Here is a 16740-nt window from a genome sequence, read left to right on the forward strand (position 1 = left end):
GTGTGTCATTTTTCACTGATGCTACTTGCTGTCATGACACATTTAGTTATGAACCATCATATTCATAATCATGTCAATGATAAGTCAAACAGACCCTTTGGCTTCAACTATGGAATATTATCATGTGATTCTTACATAATCATCTTTTTAAAAGAGATACTTTATTACTTTACTGTCCCAAGACAGGACAGAGAGAAGGGAAAACCTTTAAATACTACATAAAGAGAAGCTTCTCTCCTTCCTTCAGCAGCTAGCCTCCTGAGTGTGGATGTGAACTGATGGAGCTGTACACGAATATTTACAATCACCATGGACTGGAGGCCACCAAGCAGGTCTTTGAACAGGTGCATGTATAAGGAAACTGTGACACATCCATACAACACAACATTATTCAACAAAAAGGAAAAAATAAGCTATCAAGTCGTGGAAAGGCCTGGAGGAACCTTAAATGCATATTACTAAGTGAAAGAATCCAGTCTGGAAAGGCTAACTACTGTATCTTTCCAATTGTGTGACATTCTGGAAAAGGCAAGACCCTAGAGACAGTAAAAAGTGGTTGCCAGAGATTATAAGAGGGTGGACGGTAGAAAAGGGGGAGCACAGGGGACTGATACAATGGTGAGACTCTTCTACGTGATACTGTAATGGTGGATACATGACATTACACATCTGTCAAAGCCTATAGAACTCCTTCCCAGGAAGGAAAGCAGACTGGGACAAAAGAATTTAACCATATTACAGATACATAAAACACCCTCACTGATCGGGGTGGAGGGAGTGGTTCTGACGCAAGTAACTTTGGAAATAAATGACGCCTGCAAGATTAAAGGCATAAAGAACTGTAAATAAGTACTTGACTCTAGTTGGTTGTTTCTCACGTGTAGCACTAGTGATTCTGATACTTCTATCTATGTATACTGGAGTTTAACAACAAGTAACTATATGGTAGATGGTGGAAGACACATTTGTCACTATGAAAGCAGGAATTTAAGCAAGGGGAGGAGGCTAGAATAATCCATATGGTGATGGGTTAGAGTCTGAAACAACAGTAAGAACTCACATTTAACCTAATACAGATATAGTTAGGCATAGAACTATTTACACATATGCAGATGTACACAGGTTAGTATATACACATATATTTCTTTGCTTGTCAGCTTAAATGGTATAAAAGAAAAGATACTCTTGTTGCAAAGAATATACCTAGTTCCCAGATGAACCAGAGTTTTGTTTTGTTTTGTTTTGTTTTTTTTAAAGATTTTATTTATTTGACAGAGAGAGATCACAAGTAGGCAGAGAGGCAGGCAGAGAGAGAGAGGAGGAAGCAGGCTCCCTGCTGAGCAGAGAGCCCGATGCGGGACTCGATCCCAGGACCCTGAGATCATGACCTGAGCCGAAGGCAGTGGCTTAACCCACTGAGCCACCCAGGCGCCCGAACCAGAGTTTTTTCAGAAATGGCCAGTTTAAGGTAGAAAACCTACAGGACGAGCCTGCAATATCTTGTAGTGACCTAAAGTAAGAACGAGAAGGTACTCAAACACACAAAATGATGGGGTTTGGTTAAAAGGACACAGGGACCAACTGAAAGAGTTCTCAACATCCAAAGCTGGAAAAATCTGAACAAAAGTAAATAAAGTAGTATTGGATTTTAACCTAAATTATTTTAAAAATTGCTAAGTCCATACCAACATAAATAATTGAATAAATTAATAAATGAAGGAGAAGAGACAAACCTCCCACGCAAAAGAATTCCAAGTAAGTTAGTAGATCCTTCACCCTAAACAAGGAAGAATAGAAGTACTTAAGTGTGGGCTGCACACCATGACTCCCTTCCAGAGGCTACAGCATGGGAAATGGGGAGAGAAGACTAACTTTACAGCAGACAGACCTGATGAACTAGTGATTCCATTACACATCAACATCATAATGTCTCCATGACAGGAGGTGACGAAATGAGACTTTATCTTTGTGATCCTCCTCCTCAAAACTCCCAGCTGAATCATGGGAAAAACAGATGCTCAAGAGAAGAATAATACATGTGACCTGTACTCCTCAAAGCTGTGAAGATTACCAAAAAAGGAACACATGAGACTATCACAGCCAAGGGGAGCCTAGGGAAACGTAACAAGAAAATGTAATGTGGTATCCTCAATGGGTTGAGATCCTGGAACAGAAAAAGGACATTGAGTCAAAACTGAATGAAATCTGGGGTGCCTTAGAGGCTCAACTGGTTAAGTAACCAGCTCTTAGTTTCACCTCAGGTCGTGATCTCGGGGTCCTAGGATCAAGCCCCAGGTCTGACTCCACCCTCAGCGAGGACCCTGCTTGAGCATTCTCTCTTCCTCTGTGCCTCTCCCCACTCTCTCTCTCAATCTGTGAAATAAATACATAAATCTTTTTAAAAAACTGAATGAAATCTTAACAAACAATACATTGCTATTTCGATATTGTTCAAAATATCAATATTCGCTCAAATATCTATATTGCTTATTAATTATAACGTGACAATGTATCAATACTGGATCAATGTATCAGTATTATAATGACATATTAATGACGTTGGTTGATTAACTACAACAAATGTACCATATTAATTCTAGATGTTAATAGGGACCCCTTCTTCCTTTTGCAGGAAGAAGGGAATATACAGGAACTCTCCATACTTTCTGCTCAACTTTTCTATAAATCTAAAGCCATTTTTAAAAAACAACATTTATTAATTTTTAAGAGGTTCTTTAAGGCTTTATACACCTCTGGGTGAAATTACTTTCCCACCTGTGTGCTAAAGCCTCCATTGGAATTGGTCACTGAACCTATACCTCCGTATCAGTGGAGAACGCAATTTATGGCGCCGGATACTGATCCAAAGAGGATTCAGCTGGGGACTGGGCAGTGTGGACATTTTGACGGAATGTGGACATCAGGAAGAGAGATGAGACACAAGAAAAGTAGATAGCTAACTATCTCAAAACTATCCTGGGGTCACAGACATGAGAAATCTCTGCTTTCAAGTATAATTTTTTAAAAATTTAATAAAAGAGGGGTGCCTGGGTGACCTAGTCAGTTGAGCGTCTGACTGTTGACTTCAATTCAGGTCATAATCTCAGGGTCCTGGGATTGAGCCCTTCCCAGGGTCCACACTCAGTGGGGAGTCTTGAGGATTTTTCTCCCTCTTCTCCTCCTCCCGCCTCTAATAAATAAACAAATCTTTAAATAAAATTAATAAAAGATAAGGTAATAAACAAAAAATCATCTTGAAAGAGCACATATTCTCCCTCCTGTGTAACCAACCAGGGGAAACTAATTTGCCAGCTACTTACTGAGTACCGGAGGCCTTCTCACTCTCTCCTCTCCCCCTCTCCGTCCTGACTGAGTGGGAGCTCTCTGTGCTACCGCTGATACTGTTACCCATTGGCTGCCTTTTGTTGCAACCGTCAGTTTTGCAACCTTGCAACAATCCAGTGAAAGCCTCTAGGGTTATAGCTATTCTGCTGAGCATTAAACTGAACCAGTTAAGTTAGGAAAATTCAACAAATATATCTTAGACATTATTTGCAAACATCGTTCCATGTTATGGAAGACACAAGGGCAGATAAAGCACAGCTTGTGCCCTCATGCATAGCATTTAATGAAAGACCTGAGTTGATCTCAAAACAGTCTTTTGTGTTAAAAACCTAAAGAACTACAGGAACTAACTATATTAATAGAAATGAGAAGACTTGAAGCAGGATTAGTTTTGGAAGGAAGATAATTTTAAGTGTCCTGAATTTCAAGCTTCAACTAACAGGGCTGGGCTAGAACTATAGATGTGAGAATTTCGCCAGATACTTTATTCACCCCTCCGTATCTACTCTCCACGTTTTTTTTCACCTTGTTGTCTGCTCTAGGAGCCTGACCTGTGCAGATGAACATGAATTATGGCATCCTTTGGCTTCACCTTGGGTTCTATCAACAGGAGATTGGAGAGAGATGAGGAAGTGATGTCAGAGTGTTTATTCCTTAGGTTCCCTCGCTGTGAGGTTGCCTCAGATTGGCCATTGCCCTCACGGATAGTCACCATCACTCTATCTATTCTTTTCTCTCTTTCTGGATTCCAGAAATAACCTCTCCCACCTCTGTCTCTTCAGACTTAAGGGGTTACAGTGACCCTTACACTAGCTCTACATCACCTCCTTGAAGTTCCCCAAGGCTCTACTCACACCTATATGAGTTCTTTCATAAGTAAACTCTCCCAGAATTATCCTAATTTGAGTATGGCTTTGGTCTTCTCTTGGGACTTTGATTGAATCAAGAGTCCCTGAATACTGGAAAACAGCATGGAAGTTCCTCAAAAAGTTGAAAATAGAGCTACCCTGTGACCCAGCAATTGTACTACTGGGTATTTACCCTAAAGATACAAATGTAGTGATCTGAAGGGGCACATGCGCCCGAATGTTTATAGCAGCAATGTCCACAATAGCCAAACTATGGAAAGAACCTAGCTGTCCATCAACAGATGAATAGATAAAGAAGATGTGGTATATTTATACAATGGAATACTATGCAGCCATCAAAAGAAATGAAATCTTGCCATTCGTGACAATGTGGATGGAACTAGAGGGTATTATGCTTAGTGAAATAAGTCAGAGAAAGACAACTATCATATGATCTCCCTGATTTGAGGAAATTAGGAGGCAACGTGGGGGATTTGGGAGTAGGAAAAGAATAAAAGAAACAAGATGGGATTAGGAGGGAGACAAACCATAAGAGACTCTTAATCTCACAAAACAAACTGAAGGTTGCTGGGGGGAGGGGGATAGAGAGAGGGAGGTGGGGTTATGGACATTGGGGAGGGTATGTGCTATGGAGAGTGCTGTGAAGTATGTAAACCTGGCGATTCACAGACCTGTACCCCTGGGGCTAATAATACATCATATGTTAATAAAAATATAAAAAATTAATTTAAAAAAGAGTCCCTGAATAAATAATACTTTCCCGCAAAAGGGGAAAATGCAGAAGAGAATCGACAGAGAAAAGATCTCTTGGGACTCCTTTGTAACTCAAGAGGATAAAGAAAGCACAACAGAGGAAACTAAGTGTGAGAGAGACTGAGAGACCTAGAAAGTAAAGGAGAGGTCAAATGGTGGCAGACTGAGGCTAGCCTTCATCCTCCCCACTCATTGAAAGAGATATAATGATAACTGTCATAGAAGAGGAGTGAAGATGAAGATGGCTATTTTGAGACTTGATGCCCAGGTCTACATCTTTCCAAATCAAACTTACATTAGTGCTGAGCAGAGAGTCAGGGGCTGAGTGTGCCCCTCCCATCACCAGCTACCAGCCACTGCCAGGCACCACCCACCCACCAGGCAGAGCAGTCAACCACCCTCAATCTTGCCATCCTACCCTTCTATAGTGACCCGTCTCTGCTGGCGGAATGAAGGGTTTATTCCCCAGCTGCTGAGAGTCCTGACAGCTGAAAACTCTCAGCCCTTTGCAGAATTTTCTAAGTAATCTTTATTACTGAAAGATTGCTAGACCAGTTAGAGAATGTTTCAGTGTTCTGTGTGATGGTTCTGTCTATGAATTGATTTTTCAGTCTAAGTGCATGGGATTTGGTGAGTAGAAGTTGATGCCCCAAACTTGCATTAGAACACAGATTTTCCAGTTGATTGCTAAGTCATAATTCAGGAATCAGGGCTTTCAGTGCTTTGTTTTGTTTAACTAGAAATGTAAAATGATTCATTTTCAGAATATTTGACCTCAGTCTATGGCTTCATAAGAGAAGCATTTCTATTTCTAATACCAGATAATTTCTGCACCTGCTAAAGCCCAAATATCCCTAAAAACTCTCCCCAGTTTTTCAGAATAAACACCGTCCTAATGAGAACACATGTAAAAACATTGACTTATATGACATTGATATATCACTGAATGATACCAGACGAAAAGTACTCAGAAGTTTTAAAAATATTTCATTTACATATTGATCCTTAGATAACTCATGCATGATTTAACCTGAAACTCATGATCATTTATTAAGTATCCACTCTGAGCCAGGGAGCATCCAGTCATCTTATATTCATGCATGCATTCATTTAAAAATAGTTATCACTTTTTTTTTAAAGATTTTTTTTATTTATTTGACAGAGAGAAATCACAAGTAGATGGAGAGGCAGGCAGAGAGGGAGAGAGAAGCAGGCTCCCTGCTGAGCAGAGAGCCTGATGCGGGACTCGATCCCAGGACCCTGAGATCATGACCTGAGCCGAAGGCAGCGGCTTAACCCACTGAGCCACCCAGGCACCCCTAGTTATCACTTTTTAATCTTCATATTAAAAAAAACTTTTGGTTATTGGAATGCCTGGGTGACTCAGTCAGTTAATTCTTTGCCTTCAGGTCAGGTGATGATCCCAGAGTCCTGGGATCGGGTCCCACATTGGACTCCCTGCTCAGCCCTGAGCATCTTCTCGCTCTGCTTGAAGGTTCCCCAGCTTGTGCGCACTCACTCTCTCTGACAAATAAATGAAATCTTTAAAAAAAAATAAAAATTTAAAAATTTTTTTAAAAATTTAAGTTTGGTTATTAATTTTCCATTATGATTTGTACTTTCATAAATATTTATTGATCATCCACTCTGTATAAAGCTCTGTGCTAGGAACTGGGTTACATAAGGTGAACAAAGCACACACAATCCCTTATGCAGCTGGAGTTTATGAAAGTGACCAACAGTATTAAATATCACACAGTTAAGTATATAGCTGTGACAAGTGATGTGAAGGAAAAGTATATCCTGCTGAGAGATGAAGAAAATAAGGGTCTGAGCGATTAAGCAATGTTCTGGCATCCCGCCTCCGTTCATGCACGATCTGCTTCATAGCTTTATGGTCATAGCTGGCCTTTCCCAAGCTGCCCCACCCTCGTGAGCAGCAGCCTCCTCCTTCAAAGGAGGACCCCTACCCACAGTGGCTCTGCACACACCAGGACCCAGCAGCTAGTTTTATCAGCCTTCCTTCCAGAGCAAAATTACGTTGGTTGAAGGGTCACATAACTCTTAAGGCAACGTATCTGGCACTAGGACAATAATCTAAGTCACATTGTTTTGGAGCTTATCTTTAAACAAACCCGCCATAGCGAAAATCCTGAGCACAGTAGATTAACCCTTTCAAAGCAGTCTTCACTTTACGGCTTATGTTAGGGTTGTCTGTCCATGAATTTATTCATCTTTGTAGTCCCACCTAGAAGCACTTATCAAAATAAATCTCTGTTGACAGGAAGAAAGGAAAAGAGAGCAAATGCCAAATATGCAAATATTGCCACAATTACAGGCAAACAAGAAAAAAAAACTTTAGTTATAACAACAGGAAGGGTCATTTTCAGGAAAAAAATCAGCAAGAATCTAAAATCAAATAATATCAATATTTCTATTCTAAAAGTTAGAAACCTAGTTAGATATAATTAAGATACAGTAAGTCATATGGATACTAACTATAAATACACAGAGAGGTTCCTTCATTGTATATCAACATTTTGTAACTGATGGGTGTGAAAAATGTAATAATCAGGTCGTTTTGTAAATGTTCCAACATTCCTCAAAAATGAACCTAACTTCCCTGTTTTCAGCTTTGTAGGTAAGTTATGTATCTTACTTAATATGACTGTTTAGGCTAGAAGCTATCTTTTCCAGAACAAGTTGCTTAGTTTGACCCCAAAACTAAGCAGGTAAGATCCATTGAGATCATGCATGTATTAATGGGCACCTGTTATAAAACATTCTGCCACATTCCAGACCTGGAAAACTGAAGATTAGGTAAATCATGGTTTCTGGGAGCTTGACAATGTACAGTGCATATCATTAGAATATTATAAGATATGTTATACTTGTCCCCAAATAATAAAAATATACATTATAATGAACTCCATGACAAACAGAAAAAATCATCTGCACTTCCTCTGAGGGGCCAAGTTTCCTGATTTGTTCATGTGAACATTTCCCAATGTATAAACTTGCAAATAATAACTTGGAATTATTTAAAACAGAGACTGAACAATTGGCAAGTGTTTCTATCATTTTTATAAAATTTCTTGGTAGTTTTCTGGTGAGGAAGAGTAGAGAAACAATCATTCAATTATTGTGAACCATGTTCATTTGAAACTAGAGGTTATAAATTTGTGTCAGACTGTGAAGACTTTGCCATCTGTTCTAATCACTCATAGAAGAACAAAAAATGAAATCATAAGATTGTTACCTTCATGAATCGTTTAAGAGGAAAGAAAAATGGAATCTTGGTTTATGGAATTTTCTTCTCATAAAGTAGAATTTGAAATGTAATATCAATACTGTAACTTGTCATCATTTCCTGACATCTGTTTGAGGCTATACTTATAAATTAGGTTTTGGTTTAGTAGGCACCAGAAAACTTGGGCTTTGGAATTAAAAAAATAAATAAACAAACAAACAACTACAACAAAAAAAATCTCCATTACACACTCAATGATCTTCTTAAGTGCTCCATATACTGATCTGATCAAGATGGGAACCCAACCCAACAACAACTCAATGCAGAAGGTCCCTTAGCCATGTTCCATGGAAACAGACACTAATCTGAAGACACCACCTCTGGGTAGAAAAGGAAATCTCTTTCTCCCTCCAAAGGAAGTGTTTCCTTCCTCAGTTTCTCCCTGGAAAATGCAGTGTTGAAAAGGATTCTGAAGCCTCATATCAGCTTGCAGGGAGAGGGCTGTAATTAATTGTCACTGTCTCCCTGGGTCATGAAATACCAGGAATGTGACAAAAAAGAGTTCTGCCCATTATACCATTTCTGATCCTCTTCCAAAGTAGCTCTTCTATCCTTTGATGACTTAACCCTCAGAGGTAACATTTTCTTGAGTTAGCTGCTAAGAATCACTTGTGGAAAAAAAAATTTTTTTTCACTCCTTTGGTTCCAACTCTTAAAGTTTACTTTGGCATTCATACAGGATAAGAAAAAAAAAAAAACTCTCCCATTAAAAGTTGTAAGCTTTAAAAGTAGGATAAAATCTAGTAATATCTCCTAATTAGGAAAAATGTCATCAAAGCCAAGGAATCTGTCAACTGTTTAAAGTACAGAAAGAGGAGAAATATGCATATTATCCACATACTTACCTCAATCTTCATAATTCTTCAAAGAAGTTATAATCCTCATTTTACAGTTGAAGAAACAGAGGCTCAGAGACATTAAATAAATTCTTTAATGTCTCAAAGCTAAAGTATGTGCCTAGGTCTATCAGTGCCCAAATTACAGACAGCTGGGTGAGTCACACACAAGATTTGGGGAATATTTTTGGCAATATGATAGCCCATGGAAGCGGACTTTTCCTAGTACTAGCGTAATAATACAAGTTTAGTAGTGTTCCTTTTACTTCTCCTACAGAACTAAATGCTATCTCCTTAGATCTTTTCCAAAGATCTTTGTGTGTGTCTTTAGAAAAAGGCACACCCTATAGAATCCAGTAGTCTCTGTTGTCATTTTGATCGTTGCTTTTTATGTTTTCTTCATCACATCCCTTAAGAGTGAGTCTATGTCTTCCTTGCCATCATATCTTCAGTGTCCAACATAATGCCAACAATATTATTATGTCCAACATAATAATAGGCACTCACTATTTGTCGAAGGTTTTAAGAAAGGAGTTAATGTGTTTTAATCTCAGTGCCTGCATAAAACATTAACAACCCAAATAATGATGTGGCTTATGATTCCTGAAACCTGGAATGGAGTTAATAATGTAAAGAGTTAATAATGTAAAGAGGCCCAAGCCTCTTTTTAGTATATAAGGCATTTGGGGGCCCTATAGGTAATTAAAAGAAGCCCAAGTATTAGTCAAGCTCACAGAACTTCAGAAGAGTTCATTGGTACCATAAGCCCAATAACGCAATGAGAGCTAGGTATGGATACCCCCTGCCTACTTTAGGATGATCCTTCATGAATAAGACAAGAGGAAGACCTCTTTTTCTAGCCCTAGATTTCCATTTTTTCTAATTCCAATTTTCTCTCCGTGTAATAATCCACCTTCATACTACAAGGAGTTAGGAGAAAGAAATGTCATCATTGTAATGGAACTACAAATTCACTCTCAACCACCTCCACTACTCAGCAAAAGCACAGTAGGTGTTGTTTCCAACTGACATGATTTCCCTCATAAACCCCATGTCCTGGGGCATAGTCTCATTTCAGTTAAGATAGCATCCAATCTAATAAATAAAGCAATCTTTTATCAGGCATCAGTCACCTTTTGGATAAAAGCACTCTATCTTAAACTTGCCTTTTCTCTTATTTACATCCATCGCTCTGCTCCAAGTTGATACCTGGGTTCACAAGTAGTTGTTGAGTTAATGAGTGAATGAAGAACTTCATGCAGGCAGGGTAAAGGAGCCCTCACATTCCCATGGTAACCTCCACACCTTTGCAGGACCCACTGTGGAATAGCCGGTCTGGCATACACACGGAACATGGCTGACCCGACCTTGACCATCCTCTAGCATTCTGCTGCTATCCACTGCTGCTATTTGTGGCTGTAAATTTGTGGCCTTTCTTTCTTGATGTGGCCAGGGTCTGGTGGAATATTACTGCTGGCTCAGTGTATTAACCAATCACATTTCTAGCTCTGTAAATTTGATGCTTTAATATTTACCCTATGTGCATATGCCAAAAGATCTTTTTCTACACAACCCTGCCATGACCTTCTGACTACCTTGTTGTTGCCCACACCATACCCCGACAAGGAGTCCTCCTCTTGGGGACTGGAGAGTATTCAAATAGAAACAAGAAAACCCAGAGTCCACATTCCCAACCATCTCCTTCATCAGGTTCTCACACTCCGGGCCACTACACACCTGACCTAATCTTCCTAGGGCCAGGTCCCAGACAACTAGGGAGAGTCCCAAATGCTGCAGAGCCTGCTGAAATTACTCAGACGGCCAACCCCAAGCCTATTCAGCCTGATCCTTCCCACAAAAACCGCAGCAAAAGTTCTTTCCCATAGTTCTCTTTCCCCTCTGCCTCCTGACTAACCTCGTTGCTCTCCTGTGTGGCCCCCAATGGCATGGCATTGCCCCCTCCACTTAGAAACCATGAGTATCAAACTATCTTTTCAACGGCTATCCTGTCCTTATCTGTCACTCTCATTATACCACAAACTTTGTATTAATATGCTACATTTTAAAATACTCAGCTTCCTTTCGTTTGGATTTCAATGGTTAGAGATAATTCTAAGTGTCTGGTACATCTCCCCATGTGTCCCCGGACTTGGGAATTCCACCTTCAGCTTCCAGTGTGAGGTCACCTTGACCCTGCAGGGCTGCGGGCTTGCCCAAGGCAGGTTTTCCGACTTTCAACCTAACATCTACACCACATGGGAATTGAGAGATTTACTGTCTGGCCACACTGTTCTGTTAGGTTGTCACAAACAGATAGAGAGCACCCTTCATGGGGTCCCAAATAAGAAGCTGAACATAACACCTCTAAATTTGGTATTCTCTCAAATTTTTAAGAATAATCATCTGTACTCTGGCTGAAAGCCTGGAACAGAGAGCTGCCTTCCTTCTCTTGTCTCCTTTCTCCGTAAGGAGAGCCTTTTCCAATTTCTCTTCCTGTTTACTCTTATACCACTGTTCTGAGATTCTAAGTTCAAGTTCTCTAAGCCTGACAAGAGTGAGAGAGAGAGAGACTTTCTATTTCTTCTCTCTCTCTCCCCTTTTCTGTCTCTCTCTCTCTGCCCTCACCCAGCACTCTATATCACTCTTTCAATAACTAATATCTAGCTTTCTTTCTGGTGTATTGCACCATCCTCTCCTGTCATGTAAGGGTAAGCTGCATGACTTAGACTAAAAAGGAAAAGGAACAAAAAGATAATTTAAGTAGGAAATTTAATCATTTTACATTTGCAAAAATATTATCCCTATTATATCAGCTCGTGATTGCCATCTTCAAGCTTTACTCGGGCTTAAGATGGTATGCATCTTAAGATCAGGATCCCCTTTTATTTTCCTCAAAAGCTCCAAGCAGTGAGCATCGCTCCTCAGAAATAAAATCCCTCTCTCCTATCTGTAGAAAAGATCATCAAGACCAATACTTCAAATTACAAAGAACATACATATCAACCGAATGAAAAGTGAAAAATAATCTATAAAATAGGAGTGTCATTGGTAAGTGGTTTGGTTCGTTAGAAAAAGAAATTCTAGGTACATGATTGTAACATTACACAATACTAGAGTAACTAATTCAGGCTTCAAGTTTTACAAAAAGCCTAGAAATCTCACTTAATTCTGACTTACACTATCTTCAGAAATACCATCTATTTCCACCCACTTTATTGTTGAGCCATTATAATAGTTATGGAAGATACTCTCAAAGGCTGGTATGTGGAAGTCATTATTTAAAACACGTCTCTTTATTTTCTGACAATCTAGGATACTCTTACCCCTCCCAAATGTATTCAAATCTGTGCTAAGAGCTTTTTCACACGTTACAATCCAGCTATCACTTTCACAAGCTGAGAATTGCCTAGAAATAGATTAGCCAGACTCTAGGTGTGAAAACATAAGAAATGTGAGAAAAGTGAGATTTAGTATTAAAGTCAAGCAGTGAATTTTTTTTCTCCTCCACTCTGCGAGAGTGTGTGTGTATGTGAGTGTGAGCGTGTGTTAGTGCACGCACAGTGTGCTCCTCTGCATACATGGGAGTCCCTACGTGGGGTTTCTTATTCCTGCCTGAGATGGGAACAAAAATAACAAGTTTTCCAGTTTTTTTTTAAAAGTCCACAATATCAAGTTCATTTGGATATGTCTAGCAAGAAAGGCTGTAGTGAAATACCACAGAAGGTTAACAAAGTAAGTCTGTGATGAGACATAGTTGTTGCCTCCACTTTCCACATTTTCTGTCATGTTATACTAAATCATATATTTTTTTTAAACATTGGTTTGCAAAATTCCAGAATAAAAGCTCCCACTGAAGTCTTCAAATTCTGGTTTATGTTATTTATGAGAACAGTCCCCATAGACTTGATTGAAGGTTGGAGCTCTACTAGCTTTTTAGGATTAGTTGCTAAAAGCAGAATATGGAAGTGGATTCCTACCAAATTACAACACGGAGGCTGGCAACGTATAACGCAGTTCCTGTGGGGATTCTGAGAGCGGAAATCCCAGTTTTACAGACCTTAGTGCATCTCAAGACAGTGTCTTTCAAACTTCAGATACTAACCCATTATGGGTTCCAAAATCAAGTGAGAGGGTCAGGAATGCATTTTTAAAATAAATAAAATAGAGGGGTGCCTGGGTGGCTCAGTGGATTAAAGCCTCTGCCTTTGGCTCAGGTAATGATCCCAGGGTCCTGGAATTGAGCCCCGCATTGGGCTCTCCGCTCAGCGGGAAGCCTGCTTCCCTCTCTTCCTCTGCCTGCCTCTCTGCCTACTTGTGATCTCTGTCTGTCAAATAAATAAATAAAATCTTAAATAAATAAATAAAATAGATAATATTAGAACATAGCCTTTTCAACAAAGGCATTGTTTCATGTAAAATATATATAAACATATATGCATAGGTGTATAAATATATGCATACCTATATTTATATATTTACATCATGAATTTTGAAGTCAACTATGTTCCTTACTGTAGTGTCCATATGTCTTTCAAAAAAGCTTAGGAAATGTTATTCTAAAATATCTCTCTATCACAAGACCTCATACACAGCGAGTATGGCCGAGCGGGACCACAGGCACAAGCCCACACACCCGTGCTCAACTAATGGCAAGAATTTCTGTCTCCTTACATTTTTCTCTGTGGGGGAGGGCGTACATTCTCTTAACAAAGCACTTCCCTGCACCATTTGCTCCCAGAAAAATGAGCTTCCAAAAAATTGGAAACAAGGAGAATGAAATTGCTCTACCTAATGAAAGGTATGTTGGACTGCGAGGTCACAACCCAGAAATGGGAGGATCCGAAGAAAAAAGAGAAGAGGATAGTAGCAGGTAGGGGGTCTGTGAAGAAAGAGTACCAAGGGGAAAGGAGGGAGCAAAAGACAGAGTATTTTATGCTCAATTTCAAAATGAGCTTCTTTGTGGCTGTGTGTTCAGACATTCTGCCCGGTTGTAAAACCACCTCAGTGACTTCAAAACCCCCAATAAAGTCAGGTCCAGACCCAGCTCTGAGGAGGCAGTATTTTCAAGTTTACAGAACTGACTCAAGAATGGACAAGAGACGTCCTATTCCCACTGTGATAGAAGGAGACACTCTTGGATTTCATTATTATGCAAATATGTGTTGAATGGAAGAGAAAAAAGATGAAGTGTAATAGTCCCAACATTCTGCATTCTGTCACCCCAGCTGGAATGGCTAATGTCTGTGACTCCATCAGCAATGATAGCCATGAGGTACCTCTCCTGGTCTCTGACTGCTACTTCCTGAGAACTTTTTCCAGACAACTTGATACAGAGATTCAGAACACAGAGGCCACAATCTAATCCCACACAGACTACGTCTATCCAGCTGCCTCCTTTTCTGCCCAGCCCTGTGAGCCCTTCTGAGCTGGTGCCAGTCACCCTGCTCCTCTACTTCCCACTGAAGGGCTGAGTGCTCTCTTTCTGGAATATGGCTCAGAGGTTGGCCTCTTCTTTCAGTGAAGAATGACAATGAAGCAACAACATCTTTTGCATTTGCATGCAGATATGCCTCATAGTTAATGAGAAACAATAGAATCATAAAATGCTAACTCTGTTTTTTAAATCTTAATTTATTCATCTACCTCGTAAAAAGACATGAATAACAAACGCCAAATTATTCAGAAACTTCAATTTCACCAGCTGTCACCTTTCTCCAACTTCCCCCTCTACTTCCACCCCACAAACCCTACTACTCAGAGGCAGCAAAACAGAAATGACTTGGTGTCATCTCCTTGTACAGCCAACATCATTATTGGAGGAAAGTTGGGGAACGCTGCAAAATGGTTCAAAGGCAAACAATGAAAATTTGGGAGAAAAAGAACCAGGGACTTAAAAAGCCAAACTGAAATCAGTCCTAGAATAACCAAGAATTTGAAGTGACTCCGTCAGGTGGAAAAAGTACACTAAAAGAGATTCAGAGGAGAGCAAACCCAAGTATGATTGGTTGTATGCCTGAAAGTGAAAGGCATTGCCATGTACAAACACTGTGGTAAATGACTTGATAGATCTAAAGAAGACAGTTCTCGGGGCCTGCGTGGCTCGGTCCGTTAAGTGTCTGCCTTCCGCTCAGGTCAGGATCCCAGGGTCCTGGGATGGAGTCCTACATCGGGCTCTCTGCTCAACAGGGAGTCTGCTTCTCCCTCTGCCCCTCGCCCTGCTCGTATGTGCATTCTCTCTCTTTCTCTCTCTCTCAAAAATAAATATCTTTTTAAAAAATTTTTTAAATAAACAAGACCGTTTTCACCCCCAAGGTGCACACAAAACAGCCGGTGGCGTAAGGCATGAACATGAAAAGAAAACAAACAATATTTTAAAAATAATTACCAAGGCTTTGTTCAGATGGTAAACATCATAGATGTTGAGAAAGTGGGATCTAATCTGATCAGTGAAACCTGTAGACAAATTTCAAATATTTTGAACTGCCACCTAGCTAGTTCCTAGATACCAGCCACCCAGTCATCCTGACCCTTACTGACATCCCAGAAGTATCCCTCTCAACCTCCCATCCCTGATCTGGTACACACCAGTTTAATCCCTAACTGCCTTGCTTTTGTGTCAACAATGAAAGAGGAGGAGAATAAGCCAAGGGAGAAGCAACATTTATCAGGAGGATTTGAGAATTAACCTGAACCACTCTGTGAAGGAGGGGAGTGCGGAGGCTGGATGCGGCATCCACAGTAGAAAACAGAGTCAGAGGAGAAAGCTGAAGCTAGACTCGGAGTCGTAGAGGGGAGTAGAGTGGCCAGCAGTAAAACAAAGGGCTGCGTGGGTCGCCACTGCCCATGGTCCCCATTGTCTTAGTTCACTTTACAAAACCTACATTCCCTGGCGGGAGGCAGAGGGCGGCTTTGTGCTATAGGGACAGAAATGGTCTTGAATCCCCCCGCCCCTCACTAAAGTGAAGCCAGAACCGGCTCTGCAGGAGCTTAAGAGTTCAGAGACTAATCTCTGGGGCTTGTACTACCTCCTCCCTTTCCCTGTGACTTCCCCAGCCTCTCTCTAAACTGTGGCCTCTGCCTGCTACAACCCACCTGGATCACTATCCTCTCCCTAAAACGGTGTCTTTCATGTCCCCTTCCAGGGAAGGCTGAAGATGGGAAGCAGATGCCCAGAATCGCAGAAAGCAAGGGAAGAAGTGGATCTTCCTGTACGTCTGGTCCATCGACCTCCATCTACAGACAAGGCACCTGAGGCTCCAAGAGCCTTGCTGGAGGTCACCCACGTACAGAACCAGATGCGTGCAGCCCAGCGTTCTTGCCGCTGTGTCACTCTCGGGCCCCATTTTAGGGGAAGCGTGTTACAGCATGAGACCTAAAACCTGAGTCCCAGTGGAAAGACAAAGTCCAAATCCAAAAGGACAGTTTGGGTCATTTCTAAGGCAGATGCTTATTTTGAAAACAAGTGTTGATTGTGACACTGTAAGATGTTCAGGGTTTGCACCTAGCATTTGGGAAGCAGAACCTGTGGGTCACAGCCTTCACCACGAAAAATGGGCACAGGGCGCCATCTGCTGGATTTCCGGACTTCAGGCTACCGACCTGCCACAATTTCAGAATGAGATGCTTT

Source organism: Neovison vison, chromosome 1 (assembly GCF_020171115.1).
Source record: "Neovison vison isolate M4711 chromosome 1, ASM_NN_V1, whole genome shotgun sequence".
Lineage (NCBI taxonomy): Eukaryota > Metazoa > Chordata > Mammalia > Carnivora > Mustelidae > Neogale > Neogale vison.